Source organism: Papaver somniferum, chromosome 6 (genome assembly GCF_003573695.1).
Source record: "Papaver somniferum cultivar HN1 chromosome 6, ASM357369v1, whole genome shotgun sequence".
NCBI classification, from domain to species: Eukaryota; Viridiplantae; Streptophyta; class Magnoliopsida; order Ranunculales; family Papaveraceae; genus Papaver; species Papaver somniferum.
Window position 1 is genome coordinate 70066911 of NC_039363.1, and position 17474 is coordinate 70084384.

The 17474-nt window shown below is 37.9% G+C and overlaps 1 pseudogene; it reads right to left on the reverse strand.

Annotated features, from left to right (window-relative positions):
* Positions 1–948: 948 nt before the first annotated feature.
* On the reverse strand, positions 949–1048 carry LOC113292110 (annotated as a pseudogene).
* Positions 1049–17474: the final 16426 nt, after the last annotated feature.

The window sequence follows — 17474 nt, forward strand, 5'->3', positions numbered from 1 at the left end:
GTAACCTACGCGAACCTAAGCCTAAAATTTTGACTAGAACGAGACCGATAGGGTAACGAGCTTAACAGGAAAGTCATTCGAAAAATATTGGTTACTCTTTTAAGCATACTTCGAAGTTCTTGACGGTTTCTGTAAGTTGAATGCGTGACTGCGCCGCCTTGTAATACCGGTGAGGCCTTGGGTATCAAATCTCCACCGAGCTTCCCTCGCCTTTATTCAACTTACGTTAACTCGGATTGATTCCAAAGGGGTTTTCTTAAATTGTAATGAATTCTCGTTCGAAGGATTAGAAGCTGGTCTAGAAACAATCTAAGTGGAGCCATCATGCTTTTTATTTGCTAGAAATCAATAGGTTTGATTTGGTTGAGTCGGCCTTGATATGTGTTTGCTTACCCTTCCAATTTAGAAAATTCTATTGTATGCTTGAACGTAAAAAAGACGCACTAGGTATATTTGTTAAAGAGAAACCTAGTAGTTCGAAGCGTCTCGATTACCTTAATCTAGAAAGTCCGGCTTTTGAAGAGTCTGTTTTTGAACGTTCTTTGACTGAGGAGAGAATCCTTGTTGCTCCGATAACGCCAGAAATGGAAACTTTGAAAGCTTTGTTGAATCCAACTAGGACTACCCGTCCTTCGTGTATTAAGTTAGCTGAAACGGAGGCACCCTACGAACTGAAACCTGGGACCTTACAGATGCTCCCAATCTTTTTAGGGAAAGAAAATGAAAACCCTTATTACCATGTTAGGGATTTTGAGGAAATTTGTAGTACTCTAAGAATTAGAGGCTTAGATGATGATGCTTTGAAACTTAGGTTATTCCCATTTTCCCTGAAAGATAAGGCCAAGTCGTGGCTGTATAGTTTGGACTCCGAGTTAATTGAGACATATGAACAACTTACATCTGCCTTTTTCAATAAGTTTTTCCCTAGGCACAAAACATCGTCTATTAGGACGCAAATATGCACATTTTCACAACAAGAGGGAGAATCTTTATATAGGTATTTGGAAAGGTTCAATGATTTATTATCCCAGTGTCCTCATCATGGTTTAGAAAAGGTTAGGCTAGTTCAGATCCTTTATGAGGGTTTAGATTATTCCACAACGACCATGGTTGAGTCTCTATGCACTGGTGGATTTGAAAACCAAAATGTTGATGCGGCGATGGAAGTTTTTAATGAAATCGCTGAAAAAAACCAGCAATGGGAAAATAGTAGGGCACCCCAGAAAACAATTCTTTTAAGTAGAGGAAACGTTAATAGGGTAGAAGGAGGGTATGAATCAGATGCCAAAATTGCTGCTATAGCAAAAAGGTTAGAAGCCTTAGAAGTGGGCCAGACTAGTGGTAGAGTGGAGCCTTTTTGGGAAGGCCAGAATATTGAAGAGCAGGCCAATGCTCTTTATAATAACACTAGATTTGATAACCGTCAAAAGATTGACCTATATTCAGAAACCTATAATCCTGGTTGGAGAAACCATCCGAACCTTTCGTGGTCTAAGGGCCAAAGTCAAGGTCAGTTTAGTAATTCTAATGCTCCCCCGGGTTTTGGATATACTAAGAATCCTTCAGGACTAGATCAGTTTCAGAATCAGTCAGATAAGGAAATCCTAATTTTAGAGAATCTCTCGCCTTGTTAACTCAGCAAACTGCAAAATTCCAGTTATCCATAGAACATAGTCTACAAGCTAGTAACAGGATAGGACAAGAAAATAGTCAGGCTATTTACGAGTTAAAAACCCAGGTTGTCTGATAAGTGATTCTTTGAGAGAAAAAGGTAAGTTTCCTAGTCAAACACAACCCAACCCTAGAGGAGTTCATGAATTAGGTGCAAAACCATCGAATCAATTGAATGTTGTTAGAACCCTTAGAAGTGGTAGATTTGTAGACAATAAGGTAACCATGCCCGATAGTGAACATACTGTAGTTCACCCCTCAGGATCTCACCTCTCGAAACCAGTAGCTGAAGAGACTGATAAAGTTTCTGATGATGTGAATTCGGTTCCTGAAAGGTATGAGTTTAGTCCTAGAGCCCCATTTCCTCAGCTATTAGTACCAACAAAGAAGGAATCGAACTTTAATGACATAATGGAGGTTTTTAAGAAAGTTACCATAAACCTTCCCTTATTAGATGCAATTAGGCAAATTCCTGCTTATGCCAAGTTCCTTAAGGATATGTGTACGCGAAAGCGAAAACTCAGCGTCCATTGCCTTTTTAGCTAGTCACGTAAGTTCAATAATTCAGAACACCACAACTCCAAAGTACAAAGTCCCAGGTTCTCCTACCATTGCTTGCACAATAGGTAACTTCCGGGTAGAAAAAGATTTACTTGACTTAGGAGCCAGTGTGAACTTGATAGACACATTTTTGTGTTTATTTTGATCTCAATACTATATATTGTTGGCACTCGAGTTTGTACTAATTTTGGTGTTTTATGTGTTTGTAGGCACCTTTGGAAAATAAACATTTTTTGGAAAATTCGGCTCGAAAAGTTGGTAAAAGCCCGGAGGACACGTGTTATTCGGACTCTCACCGTTGGATAAGGCGCACCTCAATTACTAAGGGGCACCCCAGGTCACCCCAAAGGCAGCTGCTATTCGCACCCCAGTTCTGGTTAGGGGGGAGGATATCTTCTTACCAAATTCAAAAACCAAAAATTGGCGGGAAAAAAATACTATCAACTGGCAGATGTTTTGTTGGAATTTTTGAACGTGTTCTAGGGCGATTCAATGGCTGATTTTTGGTAGGAAGTTGTGATATGTGCTAGCAAACACGTTTTGGGCTTTTGGTTAGGTCAAATTTGGCCAGAATTAGCTGGATAATTCACGGAATGCAAAACAGGGAAACACGGGTTGAACACGGCATTGGAGAAGATTTGAGCGTGTTCTGCTCATGCATGATGGCTCTAGCAACATTGTGGGTCGTGTGTAAACATTTCTAGAGTGACCAGGATGGAAATCTACGAGTGAGAAGCTAAATTAGGGAAGAAAATATTCCCAGAATATTTTTTCATCAAACCGAGTTAAGAGAGAATTATCTCGAGTTACAGCGAGACTTCTTGATCCTGTGGAGTATATATAGAGTGTTGGGGACTCATAGAATAGGTGTCGAGAGTCTGGGGGGCTGAGGAGAGCCAGAGAAGAAGAAATTCGAGTTTTCCCACACTCGGTTTCTGCTGCTGCTGCTGATGATGAACATGAAGAACACGAAGAACGGACCTGCACCAGCAGTCGTTTTTCTACAGTAATAACGACTCACACCTGTGGGTCGTACATCAGACAGTCTTATTTGCCACAGCGTTTGCGACACAGCTGCAGCAGTCTTATTTTGTCACTGAGGGTCGTAGTTCTCTGGTTTTATTGTATTTCTCATATTCTCATCATTTGTAAACCATTTTTGAGCATCAATGAAATTCTTTGAGAGGTTTTCCAACATGATGAACGGCTAATTCTCTCGTAACCAAGGCAATGGATGAAGCTATTCACACATGAACAATGGGTAACTATTTTTTTCTCTAATATTTAATTATAATTCACTCAATCACTGCTTTTGCAGAGTTCTTAAAAGTTTACATAATTTTCTTCATTAGTTGTGATTCAATTAGATAGGTTATGCTTTGGTTAGATAATCTATGCTTAAGAGATACAATTAATTTTTGAGAATATGTTTGATTATTTGTGGATTAAGAAATAAAGGATTAAAAGGATAATTAGAGTTATGAAATATTTGACATCATTCATGTGTAATAGTGGATTCTAGTGTCTTGGTTACCTCTCGCCCACTTTGTTAATATTTTTGTATATAGTTTTATTAAATCTTTAAATTTAATCTTCACAAGTCCGAGAGTTTGAACCTCATTACTACAACATCATCAAAAATCTATAATCATTTTGGCACCGACGACGCGGATTTGTGCTTAGGTAGAATTTTTAGGTTTTTTTTTATTTCATTTGTTCTTTTTACGTTTCTTTGGGTGTGTCTTTGTATTACAGGTTTGAAATTGGATACTATAGACTTGGAATCAAAGCTTAAATCCAAAAGAGAAGGAAAAAGACAAAGCAAAAAAAAAAGCGAAAGAAAAATAAAAAAAAAAGAGAGAGAATTTATTTATTATTTTTTTAGAGACCTTCCATTTTTTGTAATTATTATTATTTTTTTTCTTTTCTTTTGCACTTTATTTGGACTTTAGACTTGGACAATTATTTTTTTTAAACCCTAAGGAAGGGTACATTAAATATAAAACTGTTTGCAGGGAAGGACGACGATTACAATATCGTCTCGGCCCCTCGGGTTCGCACATGACATAGGAGTCGTGGCCCGAGTCGACTTCAGCGGTTCTTCGCCCGTCTGGTACGGGAGGTAAGCTTTCGAAACACCCGCGAATCCCCTGTCAGCGGGTTTATTGTATGCCTTAAGGTGAGTATTTGCTGAGGATTTGAATACGGTTGTTTTAATTTCCTAGTAAAGGGCAAGGCCTGGCCAAATTAAGATAAGGACTCGGATTTCATCACCGTTTCCTTCTTGCCCGCCTTAGGAAAACGAAACCAAACGCGAACCTAAGCTTAAAATTTTGACTAGAACGAGACCTATAGGGTAACGAGCTTAATAGGAAAGTCGTTCGAAAAATATTGGTTACTCTTTTAGCATACTTCGAAGTTCATGATGGTTTCTGTGAGTTGAATGCGTGACTGCGCCGCCTTGTGATAGCGGTGAGGCCTTGGGTATCAAAGCTCCACTGAGCTTCCCTCGCCTCAATTCAACTTACTTTGACTCGGATTGATTCCAGAGGGGTTTGCTTAAATTGTAACGAATTCCCTTTCGAAGGATTAGAAGCTGGTCTAGAAACAATCTAAGTGGAGCCATCATGCTTGTTGTTTGCTAGATTTTATAGGTTTGATTTGGTCGAGTCAGCCTTGTTTGTGATTGTGTAGAATTCCCTTGCAATTAAGAATGTTGAACTGGTATGATAGAATCCAATACAATGATTATCGACCTGAATTTCAATATGGACATCATCCTTTCTATGACCATGTTGGGAATAGTGGTTGGGAACGCCATCATTTGGAAGGATATGGGTCATACCCTGGTGATCCCAATTACTATCCACACATGCATCAGTCTTACGAGAAAGAAGATTATAGTACTAGTTCTTCGTCTCTAGAGGATACAATCAAACTATTGAAAAGTAGTCCTTTTTATGATCCCTCTGTTCCTATTCCTCCTTTAGAAGAGTCCCTCAGGGAGTTAGCTGAGTCGACACGTAAGTTAGCTGAGATGAATAGTGTAATTCTACACGAAAGAACTACAATAATGAGTGAACTTTCTATAGAGGAATCCCTCAAGCTGATGGCTGAGACGAACGAAAGACTTGCTCGAAATAATCTTACTTTCCAATATAGTATTTCCAATAATACCCTTAAAAATGAGGATAGTTATTTTCGTAATCAAGATGACAAGGTTATAATTGGTAGCACTACTTGTTTTGATGAGGTTCGATCTTTTCATGCTATTATGATGAGGATAGTGTTGATGGAGAATCATACTTATGTAGGAATAGTGATCAGGAAATGGTTACTCCAATTGAGCTTTATAATGATAATATTATTTCTAGTTCAAATCCAAATAATTTTAATAATTATTCACCTATTCAAAAGGACGAGGATTTGACTATTGATACCCTCGTTTTAGACGATGTAGTATTTCCTGTTTACAAAGCCGATAATATTTAGAGGAACGAGTTTATTCCGAGAATAATGTTTTAGAGTCTAGCGATTTAGAAACAATAGTCTTAGACGAAGAAGATGAACTCGTAGAGATGAGTGAGGATGAACCTAACTTAGAAGAATTAATTGATTATTTCCAGGAATCTGATGACCTAGAAATTAGGGAAGTTGTGACTAGTCTTTCTAGAGACACAGAAAACTCTAAGTTTGGGGGTGATTATCATTCTCCATGTGCTTTAACTCTTAGAAAGTTCCCTCGTGTAGGACTTGACATTTATGCCTCAACCATATTACAAGATTATCTTCATACATGTTTTCCCGAACTTAATGATGTTCATAAAGAAGCTCAGTTGTTAGAAACCCATCCTCTGGTTGATATGGTTAACCCAGGCTATGATACCAAGATTGACTTTGTTTTCCCACCGAAAAATTTTCTTCCAATTGTGAGAACATATGATTTTCAGATGTGTCGGATATTAAGTTTTGAGAGTAAACCTAATTACTTTAGGATATTAGGGTCGACACATTTTCTTAAGAATGACCATTATTATGGTCAACTTTGTGAGTCAAATCTAATTGACTTAGAGGATCCCCAATTATTCAGGTTGTTATTATGTGCTTCTAAATTTTTATTTGAGTTTTTACAGACTCTAGGACCTAATAATTCGAATCTCACTTTTGAGGAGTTGCAGCCTAAAGAAATATATTTAGACCCTTTTATAGAACCTGAACCTGAACCACAATTAGATGTAGTTGTCTTAATCAGGAAACTAGGTAAGGGAATGATAGTCTTGTTCATTTTCTTGGTTTACTGCAGTTTCCTTTGGTCAGCTCTATTTGGTTTTGAAGACCCGCAGTTATTCCGACTACTGTTATACGGTTCGAGTTGACTAATCCTTTCCTAAGTCTGGCTGAAGACTTTAAACTTAAAACTTCTTGGGAGGTAACCCATGCTCATGCAACATGGTAGTATCTTTCCTTAACTCTTTTTCTTCAAGTGGTAACCGTTTCTCCTTGTTCATGCTTTTAATTTTATCTTTAGAACATCGAGGACAATGTTAGATTTAAGTTTGGGGGTATGGGAGAAACTTTTTAGTTTCACTTTTGAAACTTCTAGCGTCACATGGTATCCGGTTAGCTAAGTTTACATATTGTTTCTCACCGAAAAGATAGAAATTGGAATGCTAGAGATAACAACTTATTGAGACATTAGAGAAAAAGACATTGAGATCCTTGAAATTCAGGAGAGAACTTGTTCATTTTAGAGGGTAACCGTGATGGACCTAACCATACATGATGGAAAGGCAAGTAGGTCAGGGAAATGCCAGAAAGACAAAGCAACCTCACAATGTAGTCTTAGTTACTGGATTGCGACTCTCTCTCAGTAGAAACTTATCATCATCAACAAGCGGAGCGACATCAAAATCTATGAAGAAAGTTGAAGACGTTTTAGGTTTAGAAGCAACAATAGAAGAGAATAATTCAAAAATCAAAGTTGAAGTTATAAGAGCAAATGATATAAGTTGTTATAATCCATGATACCAAGACATCACAAGTTGCGAAGATCCAAGTTTTGAAAGTCCTTCTCTCATGGCCATGTAAATTTTTGTCTTGTAATTTTTTTGTTTTCAAAAAAAAATAAAAATAAAATAAAATAAAATGAAACATCATTACGTTCTTTTTGTTCAATAAGGCCATAGGGAAGAAGAAATTTATAAGTCAAGCAAGAAATCGAAAAGAAGAATTAATTGTCAAGGTTCTATGAGGTTCGAGAGTTTATCATCAACAGTTGAAGACCGAAGAAGGCGTTGTTTCTACTGAGCACTGTGAGAGAGTCGAAGAAAGATGCATTTTGGTTGCTTTGTTAGTCTGCTTTCAATCTGGCACAAAATCTTTCTAGCACTGGTTTAACTCATCACACGTAATTAGTCCAGCTGTGTAACTGATGTCCCTCTCATTTTTATGTCTCTCCTAATCTTATCCAGCTGTAAATCAGCGGACGCATCTTACAATGTTTATCTAGCTGTGTAGCGGATATCTCTTTATCTAGCAGTCGTGTGGATGTGTCTCCCCTTTTCTTCAGTCAGCTTTAGAGCTGACACCTTTAATTTCTCTGGCATTCTACTTACTTGGAGATAGGTTGAGAATATGTATGTCCTCATAGCTCTTTGGATACTTATGACCAATTAGGAGAAAAGGTTTTGTGGGTACACCTCTGGTAAACCCTCCGGAGACAACACTCCGCCGCTAGGGCCACCTAGCAGTTTAACGGCCTGCTGCACGTGCTAAGTGTAGTCTTTTTATCCTTTCAAAAATAAATTTTGCTCGAGGACTAGAAAATAATAAGTTTGGGGGTATTTGATAGACACATTTTTGTGTTTAATTTGATCTCAATACTATATATTGTTGGCACTCGAGTTTGTACTAATTTTGGTGTTTTATGTGTTTGTAGGCACCTTTGGAAAATAAACATTTTTTGGAAAATTCGGCTCGAATTGGTAAAAGCCCGGAGGACACGTGTTATTCGGACTCTCACCGTTGGATAAGGGTCACCTCAATTACTAAGGGGAACCCAAGGTCACCCCAAAGGCAGCTGCTATTCGCACCCCAGTTCTGGTTAGGGGGAGGACATCTTCTTCCCAAATTCAAAAACCAAAAATTGGCGGGAAAAAAATACTATCAACTGGCAGATGTTTTGTTAGAATTTTTGAACGTGTTCTAGGGCGATTCAATGGCTGATTTTTGGTAGGAAGTTGTGATATGTCCTAACAAACACGTTTTGGGCTTTTGGTTCGATCAAATTTTGCCAGAATTAGCTGTATAATTCACGGAATGCAAAACAGGGAAACACGGGATTGGAGAAGATTTGAGCGTGTTCTGCTCATGCATGAGGGCTCTAGCAACATTGTGGGTCGTGTGTAAACATTTCTAGAGTGACCAGGATGGAAATCTACGCGTGAGAAGCTAAATCAGGGAAGAAAATATTCCCAGAATATTTTTTCATCAAACCGAGTTAAGAGAGAATTATCTCGAGTTATAGCGAGACTTCTTGATCCTGTGGAGTATATATAGAGTGCTGGGGACTCATAGAAGAGGTGTCGAGAGTCTGGGGGGCTGAGGAGAGCCAGAGAAGAAGAAATTCGAGTTTTCCCAAACTCGGTTTCTGCTGCTGCTGCTGCTTATGAACATGAAGAACACGAAGAACGGACCTGCACCAGCAGTCGTTTTTCTACAGTAATAACGACTCACACCTGTGGGTCGTACATCAGGCAATCTTATTTGCCACAGCGTTTGCGACACAGCTGCAGCAGTCTTATTTTGTCACTGAGGGTCGTAGTTCTCTGGTTTTATTGTATTTCTCATATTCTCATCATTTGTAAACCATTTTTGAGCATCAATGAAATTCTTTGAGAGGTTTACCAACATGATGAGCGGCTAATTCTCTCGTAACCAAGGCAATGGATGAAGCTATTCACACATGAAAAATGGGTAACTATTTCATTTTCTCTAATATTTAATTATAATTCACTCAATCACTGCTTTTGCAGAGTTCTTAAAAGTTTACATAATTTTCTTCATTAGTTGTGATTCAATTAGATAGGTTATACTTTGGTTAGATAATCTACGCTTAAGGGATACAATTAATTTTTGAGAATATGTTTGATTATTTGTGGATTAAGAAATAAAGGATTAAAAGGATAATTAGAGTTATGAAATATTTAACATCATTCATGTGTAATAGTGGATTCTAGTGTCTTGGTCACCTCTCGCCCACTTTTTTAATATTTTTGTATATATTTTTATTAAATATTTATATTTAATCTTCACAAGTACGAGAGTTTGAACCTCATTACTACAACATCATCAAAAATCTATAATCAGAACTTACTGCCATTCCATGTATACTTACAGCTAGGACTTGGTGAAATGAAAAATACTCAGATGACACTGCAGTTAGCTGATAGGTCTGTTAAAATCCCTCGAGTTGTTATCGAGGATGTTCTTATTGAGGTCGACAAGTTTATTTATCCAGTGGATTTCGCGGTCCTAGATACCCAACCTGTCCCTGACCCATAGAACCAGATACCTGTGATTTTAGGTCGCCCATTTTTAGCTACGTCTAATGGGATCATTAACTGTCGAAATGGTGTGATGAGTTTATCTTTTGGTAATATGACTATGGAGATGAACATTTTTAATGTCAGTAAGCAATCTCATGAGCTAGATGACACATGTGTTGAGGAGGTGAACATGATAGAAGCCTTAGTTCAGGATTCATTACCAAACATCTTGTCTGAAGACCCATTAGAAAGTTGTCTATCCCATTTTGGTTTAGATTTTGACGACGATAGCACTATTGAACAAGTGAATGCTCTATTAGATTCTACCCCTGTGTTAGACACTGATAGATGGAAAGCTAGGTTCGAACCGTTACCAGTTTCTGAGACTACCCTAATTCCTTCTTTAGAAGAGCCCCCAAAGTGGGACCTTAAACCACTACCCGATACTCTAAAGTATGTGTTTTTAGGCCCATCTGAGACTTTACCTGTGATTGTAGCTTCCAATTTGGATAGTCATCAGGAAAGTAGGCTAGTAAATGTACTTCAAGACAATAAGGAAGCTTTAGGGTGGACTATAGCAGACATTAAGGGTATAAGTCCTACTGTGTGTATGCATCAGATTCATTTAGAGGAAGACTCCAAACCTTCTAGGGAGATGCAACGTCGACTGAACCCTAACATGAAAGAGGTAGTTCGAAAAGAGGTGCTTAAGTTGTTAGATGCGGGTATTATTTACCCAATTTCAGGCAGTAAGTGGGTCAGCCCTGTTCAGGTTGTCCCCAAGAAATAAGGTATCACTGTAGTCCAGAATGATAATAATGAATTAATCCCAACCCGAGTGACCACTAGATGGCGTGTGTGTATTGACTATAGGAAATTGAACAAGGTCACAAGGAAGGATCACTTTACCCTTCCTTTTATCGACCAAATGCTAGAGCGATTAGATGGACATAGTCACTATTGCTTCTTAGATGGATACTCCGGTTATAATCAGATCGTTATTGCCTCAGAAGACCAAGAGAAAACCACTTTTACCTGTCCCTTTGGTACCTTTGCGTATAGACGCATGCCTTTCAGGCTATGTAATGCCCTTGCAACTTTTCAGCATTGTATGATGAGCATTTTTTCTAATATGGTAGAACGGTTCTTAGAGGTCTTTATGGATGATTTTTCAGTGTTTGGTTCATCTTTCTATGAGTGCTTGCATCATTTGACATTAGTGTTGACTAGGTGTAAGGAAAAAAAAAATAGTGTTTAATTGGGAAAAATGCCATTTCATGGTTAAATCAGGAATTGTGTTAGGGCACATCGTCTCTTCAAAGGGTATAGAGGTAGACAAAGCCAAATTTTACCTTATTAAGACTTTACAGGTCCCAAAAACCGTAAAAAATATTAGGTCATTCCTAGGGCATGCAGGTTTTTACCGTCGATTCAGTAAGGATTTTAGCTTGATTTATAGACCTCTTTGCAATTTGCTTGCAAAAGATGTTAAGTTTGTCTTTGATGATGCTTGTTTAGAGGCTTTTGAGAAGCTTAAAACTTTACTCACTACTGCCCCGATAGTCCAGGCACCTAACTGGAACCTACCCTTTGAGATTATGTGTGATTCTTCAGATTATGCTATAGGCGTCGTTTTAGGACAACGAGAAAACAAATTCATGTGATTTATTATGCTAGCAAAACTCTGAATGATGCCCAAATGAACTACACAACTACCGAGAAGGAACTTTTAGCCATCGTGTTTGCCTTGGATAAGTTTAGGTCCTACCTATTAGGTTCTAAGATCATAATCTATACAGATCATGCTGCTTTGAAATACCTTTTATCTAAGAAGGATACCAAACCTAGATTGATTAGATGGATCCTATTGTTACAGGAATTTTCCCCAGACATTAGAGACAAAAAGGGTGCAAAAATGTAGTAGCAGACCACTTGTCTAGGCTAGTTGTTAGTTCCCCTAGTGATTCCCTTCCTATAAGGGATAGCTTTCCTGATGAACAATTGTTCTCTGTTTCCCAATCACCTTGGTATGCAAATATAGTGAATTATCTTGTTACTGGTCGAACCCCTCAACATTGGGGTAAGCAAGATCGTTCTAGGTTTTTAGCCGAGGTTAAGCATTTCTTTTGGGACGATCCTTATCTGTTTAAGTATTGTCCGGACCAGATTATTAGGAGATGTGTATCTGAGAGTGACCAGTCTAGTATTATCTCCTTTTGTCATGAACATGCATGTGGGGGTCATTTTAGTGCTAAGAAGACTGCTGCTAAGATTTTGCAGTGTGGATTTTACTGGCCTTCGTTGTTTAAAGATTCCCATAGTCATTGTGTTTCTTGTGAGCGTTGCCAGAAGTTAGGAACCATTTCCCGTAGAAATATGATGCCTTTGAACCCTATTTTAGTGATTGAGGTCTTTGATGTGTGGGGCATTGATTTTATGGGTCCATTTCCTATTTCGTTTGGTTATCTTTACATACTTGTCGCTGTAGACTATGTGTCTAAGTGGGTTGAGGCGGTTCCGTGTAAACGAATGACCACAGGGTCGTAGTCCAGTTTTTGAAAGAGAATATACTTACACGTTTTGGTACGCCGCGAGCTATAATTAGTGATGGAGGTTCACACTTTTGTAATAGACCGTTTCTCTTTTAATGAAACAATACGGTATTACCCATAAAGTAGCAACCCCATATCACCCTCAGACTAGTGGTCAGGTAGAGGTTTCCAATAGGGAAATTAAACGTATTCTAGAGAAAACAGTTAATCCAAATAGGAAAGACTGGTCGTCGAGGCTTACTGATGCCTTATGGGCTTACCGTACTGCGTTTAAGACACCCATTGGAATGTCACCTTATCGTTTAGTGTTTGGCAAGGCATGTCACCTGCCTGTTGAGTTAGAGCATCGAGCCTATTGGGCTATTAAGAACTTAAACTTTTCACTTGACAAGGCAGGAGCTCAAAGAAAGCTCCAGCTCAATGAGTTGGACGAGATTCGTAGAGATGCATACGATAGTGCTAAGGAGTATAAGAACAAAATGAAACTTGTGCATGATAGGAATATTTTACGAAAGTCATTTTCTCCAGGTCAAAAAGTTCTTCTGTATGACACTCGTTTGCATCTATTCCCCGGGAAGTTGCGCTCTCGGTGGACCGGTCCTTTTGTGGTCCGTACTGTTTTTCCTCATGGCGCTGTTGAGATTGAGACACCAGATGGTAGTAGTTCTTCGAAGGTTAACGGTCAGCGATTGAAGCCCTTTTTAGAGCCTTTTCCTACAGGTGATGTTGAGGAGGTCCCTCTGGAGGACCCTGTTTACCTTGATTGACCATCGAGGCGATTTTGTATGTTGTATAATATTTTTGTAGGTTTTTGGTTACACTTCACCCAGGTACTATCTTTCCGACTTCTCTCTTTACTATTTCCTCATGTTACTTATATTTTGGTACTGTTCTTTGATTAGAAACATTGAGGACAATGTTAGATTTAAGTTTGGGGGTGGGGTAGAACTTTTTGTTACCTTTTCGTTGCAATAAATAAACTCCAGAGCCTAGAAATTTATCCCTATTAAGGATGGCACTAACCAATCTAAGTGGATGGAAGCATTTTGGTTGTAGGAGTTGAGGAACCAATCTGACTAGATGGCAACATCTAAAGAGTCTATTCATAAAAGCACAGAGCTCAGGTGTTAGAAATAACATGATAGTTTCACCATATCTCGTTGAGTCCTTTTCACTTCTGTTTTTATTTTGTTTTTTTTTCAACTATGTTTCTCTAAGTGATTAGGTGGGCTCACGATTCAAGTTGTTACCAATGCTAGGGTGAATTAGAGTGATTGAGATACAAAAAAAAAAAAAAAAAAAAAAAGAGACCAGACCATCAGACCAACTGGAATAAATTCAATAAAGTCGACCACTGGAACCCTTGTATATGCCAGTTGTGTTGACCTAGAGTTAGGATTATCGACCACTGGTACCCTTGTATATGCCAGTGTGTTGATATTAATCAGACCAGTATCTCAGTCCATTAGGATAGGTTCATTTTGGCGGAGGCCTTCAGACAGATATGAGAAACACCGTTCACCTAGTAAACATCAAAACCATCTATGTTTTTTTATATCCATCTTCTTGATCTATCCATGTGATTAGTTTTGACTCCGGATATTGATGTCCATAGTGCGACTATCTGAGTAGAGATCTGTCACTTCATATGAATTTTAGTATGCTTGAGTGAAAACTCGTGTACAACAATTGGAATTTTGCATCAGGGTACTTCTTCCTGTAGTCAATAAGTATGCCAACCAAGGAGATTCTTTGGTGCCTTCCAAGGTTCTGTGTAGATAGCTAGGGTCTGGAGTATAAAGGTTTTGTGGGTATACCTCTGGTAAGCCCTCCGGAGACAACACTCCGCCACTAGGGACACCTAGGGGTTTAAAGGCTTATTGCATACGCTAAATGCAATCGACGATGCCTGCGACAGTGAGTTAGGATTTTATTTCTATTTTATTTTTGCTCGAGGACTAGCAAATAATAGGTTTGGGGGTATTTGATAGACATATTTTTTGTGTCCGATTTGTCTCGATTTTATATATTGTTAGGGCTCATTTTTATACTTATTATGGTGTTTTATTTATTTGTAGGTATTTTTGGTCAATAAACATTTTTGGAAAAAATTGGCTCGAAAAGTTGTCGGAAAGCACCTGGAGGACATTTGCTATTCAGACTCTCACTTTGGATAACTAAGGGGCATCCCATTTCTTGGCAGTTGCTAATCGCACCCCTACTCTGGATAAGGGGCAACCATCTTCAACATTTCAAAAACCAGGTTTTGGCGGGAAAATAGTGCAGTGAAGAACAATTTTGGCAATCGTGATTTGGAGGAGTTTGAGGTCGATTAAACCTCTGATTTTCATAGGATAGACTCCTTATGGGTCTAGGAATCTGATATGGGTGTTTAAATCGATTAGACTGGGCTCAATCGACGGATTTTTCTCACAACAGAAAATATGGAAAGTCACGTGTGTGACCTGTTTTAGGGAATTTTAGAGAGATTAAAACGCTGTAAACCTTCCCAAAGATTTGTATCTATCTAAGGAAGAGTTTAGAATAAAAAGGAAAGCTCAGAAACGCGTAGAAATTCTAAAACAAGAAATCGCCGCAACTTGGCCGTGAAGAGAAGGAAAGAGATTTTGGAAGATTTGGGAGAGATTTAATCGGTATTATTGATATAAATAGATGTCTTGGGTCATATAGAAGGGGTGTCGAGAGTTTGGGAACCTAAGGAGAGCCAGAGAAGAAGAAATCGGAGCTTTACCAAACTTTGTTTCTGCTGCTGCTGCAGCTGAAGAAGAAGAACGCGAAGAACATTGACGCACAGGAAACAGTCGCAGAACAGTGTCGTTGTTTAACAGCTGAAGAACATTAAGCTGTGCAGGGCAGTCGTATTCTAGGGTCTTAAAATCAGCGGCAAAGCAACAGTTTTTCTGTAACAGTTCCATTGTAACAGCTGTTTTGCAACACCAATACACTGTTGCAAACAGTCTGTGTTATTACTTTTCACTATTTTAATCATCTTTTGAGCAACAAACACATGTTTTGAGATCATGATTAATATGAGGAGATAAACCACATTGCTGAGGCGATAGAGGAAGCTATCTTTCCAACAAAAAGTGGTATATTCTATTTTATCTTTTTATTTGCAATAATTATATAATTATTTTCCTTGAACTATTATTGAATATGATTTTTATTTGAGGGATTGTGATCTATTTTGATGGAGTATGCTTAGTTTTAAGACTTTTGATGCTTCGTACTTGGTATTTACAATTATTACTTTTGAAAATCTACTTGTTGCAATATTTTAGAATCAAATTAAACAAGAAAATTGCATAAATATAAGTATTGGTTTAATCACTTTGAACTTGGAAAATAGTGGAATCTTATCCTTAGTGTTTCTTTTAGTATTGATATCATCTTTGATTGATTTTGCTATAATTTTTAGTGAGTTTTCTATTTTAATATTAGAATTTAGGTCTAATTAATATCCTTCACAAGTCTGAGTATTGAACCACTTTTACCACTATCTACAAATCACATCAACAACATGATTAGATCTTTTGTATCCAAGCGCATGCTTCTTTTCAGCAGATTACGTGGTTATTCCCATGGATCCTGCATTCCACGCTTGTTTAGGCGACGGAGACAGGGAGAACACACACATATTGCTATCAAAGTGTCAATTTTTTTTTTTTTCAATTTTTCCCATTTTCATTTTTTATATACTCCGGTTAGTCTAATTGGTCTGGTCTTTTTTTTTTAGTAACTCAATCAATCTATTTCATCCTAGCAGTAATAACAATTCGATGTTAGTGACCCACCAAATCACTTAGAGAAACAAAAATTTTGCAAAAATAAAAACAGAAAGTGTTATGGTGACATTCCGAGATATGGTAACAACTATCACATAATTTCTAACACATGAGCTCTGTTTTTTAGTTAATGGGTTCCTCAACTCCTGCAACCAAGATGGTTCCATCCACTTATATTTTCTAGTGTCATCCTGAAGGCACAAGTTCCTAGATTTTGAAGTTTATCATTTATTTTTTATTTTTTTTTAACTAGAGGCATCAAAATCTACAAATCATATACAAATTACATACTACAAAATAGACACTCTAACTCGTAGCTACTTCTGAACAATAGAGGATAAATACTAAACTAGCTATTTAGTTGGCATCTAATCCCGACTCAGCTAAAATATACCTCATTGTGAAGAAAAAATGCCATTTACTTAGAAAGTCTAGTGTTCATTCTAAATTGTTCAAAAATCTCTAAAAGTTAAAGTTTTGTATTCGTCAATTTTTGTCTTACGGAACCCTACCCCCACACTTAAATCAAACATTGTCCTTAATGTTTCAAACCATTGCAAAAAGAATATGAGGAATACTTGAAAAAGACAAGGAAGTAAGAATTGGAATTTTTCACCTGATTGACGCATACGAGAAACATTCAAAATAGACTCCCCATATATCAACAATCTGAAAATTTGAGGATCCACCCACAAAACAATCTGCATAGATAGCAAAAGCTTCACAAGAATGTTAGAAAATGGTGGGAAAAATGAAACTATCATCCCACGGGAGTCACCCCCACACTTAGTTCTTTCAACACTCGGAAGTGTATACAAAACATAAGTGGAAGGCACTTCTATTCGGTCCTATCGGCAAACCTGCATGGTATTATACTCAAACACATATGGTGGATACTTGGAAGCAAGAAATTCGGAAAGAAATTTAGAAGCACATAATTCCATCCCTAAATGAGGTATTTTCCTAAAAGATGGATTAACAACTCTATGATAAACTATTTCAAATATGGGACGATCATCATTAGATAGAGGTTCATGTAAAGGGTTCGACAAACCTTGCAAAACCTCATGTATTACCGGATCCTCGGTACTGCTGGATAATTCCGTTTCCACATCACAAGTATCATCATTCTCACTCGAACTCTTGTTAAGACATTCATCGGTTTCTTCTATGACCAAGTCCTCTATAAGCAAGAACAATAACAAGAAGATTGTTCATCGGTAGAGGATGAACAATAACAAGAAGATTGCGAGAAAACAGGCAGTTTTAAATAGGGCTGTCAACGGCACTTAACGTAACAAATAATGGCTCTGCCGCTACCGTTGCCATTAAAATTA